This window comes from Bombus huntii, unplaced genomic scaffold, assembly GCF_024542735.1.
Source record: "Bombus huntii isolate Logan2020A unplaced genomic scaffold, iyBomHunt1.1 ctg00000064.1, whole genome shotgun sequence".
Classification (NCBI taxonomy): domain Eukaryota; kingdom Metazoa; phylum Arthropoda; class Insecta; order Hymenoptera; family Apidae; genus Bombus; species Bombus huntii.
The window spans coordinates 618,070-619,902 of NW_026099324.1; positions in this window are offsets into that span (position 1 = coordinate 618,070).

The window sequence follows — 1,833 nt, forward strand, 5'->3', positions numbered from 1 at the left end:
ACCACTCTTACGTTAATATAAATGAGAAATATAATAGAAATAAGAAAAAAGAAAAATAAATAAGAAAACTGTATTGGTTTCTACGACTTACTCCCACATGTGGAATAGTCTATCTGGTTGCCGTATGACCCATCCTAGGGACAGAACAAAGTTATTAGATTAAAATAATCCACAGAAAGTTTTTAATTCATAAAATTAACAGGTATAAAGTGTTTATCCTGGATAAATCCTTTTTATAAAAAATTGCAAATCAACTTTCGAATAACCAGATTTTATATTTTATCTAGCAACTAGCACATCTTACCAATTGCACAAACACTTGCTAAACCCAAAAATTGTAACGTTTAAATAGGTAAACATTCCGTAGCACGTTCACACTCCCGCGTTTCGAATATGAAAGACTGTCGAACAATACCGTCCCTAATAAAGGCAGATTCGTACTGCTTGTTCATTGTCTACGCTTCTGGACTGTAAGCGAATCCTGTACGCTGCGCAAATGTCTCCGCGCCGATTATATAAGGTTGTCCGAAAAGTGTCTTTCCTTTACAGTCACGTCTTTTACAACAACGCATCTTTATACAAACATAAAACCTAATGTCACAAACGTTGTGATCTTTATCGTGATAAAACAAAATGGATCGTACGTAATTCGATAAAATAATATAAAACGAAAGATGTGCATCCATTATTTCCTTATAAAACGAAACAAATTTTTCGGACCACCTAATATTTCAATTTTACTACAATACAATAACGACTTTACATTTCGAAAATTGTCACCATTACGCGGCTGATTTTTATATAGATGTTATCTATCAAAGTGGATAAAATATGTAAATGCAAAATATATTCAAACTATGTAATAATTGTACAATATTTTACAGAAAATAGTTAATTTAATGATTGTTCTCCCGTGAAGCGTAAGTAATGCTAGAGATATTTGGCAAAAAATGGAGACTATATCTGCAATCGCCACTGAAAATTGTGTAACTGCTGCACACATACGTAAGTATAATACATAGCATAAACCGCTACAATGCTTATAGCTATATCAAAGAAGATACTCTATACGTAACTATTCTCTAATCTCCACATGACCAAACTATGACCCTAGGGAACAATGTATACAAAGCTGCATTATACATGTACGATGTATATATACATATTTTGCTCACTGTCAACAATATACAAGAAGGGTACTTTTACGTATCCCCACAATAATTTTTTAAAAGCAATTTTTGTATCTCAATACTTCAGATAGAGGAGGTAATACCAAAATTCTACGAGATATTTTGTTGTATGTAACGACAGCAGGGACAACAAAGATAGCAGGGACAGATTTAGCAAACAAAAAAAGAAGTTTATATAAATATACATATACGTGATGTGATCTTATTTTCGGTTCGGTTATTTATGGTTCATTCTGCTACTATTCATCTTTACCAGATGTAGAGTGATACATTGAAGTCAATTTATAAGTGAGAATTTTTTATTGCATAAAGACGAATAAAAATTTTCTCTATAATGTACCGAACATAATTATTTAGAAAAAACACGAACGAATAAATGTTCTTTTTAAAGAAAAAAATTAATGAATAATGAATAAGAATGAGAATAAAATTTTAAATAATAAATTATTTAAGAAGTGGCCGACAGCTTGAATTTCCATGATATGTTGTAGAAATCAACATTTTCAACAACTTCTTCTTTGGCATTTTACCGCCGCTCGGTCTTAGCTTCCGAGATATTCGCAAAAACTGTCGGTAACACTACATGTATATCTCTAACAGAGTCGCAAGCATAGCTGACACGTTCGCCGTTTTGTTCGTCGTA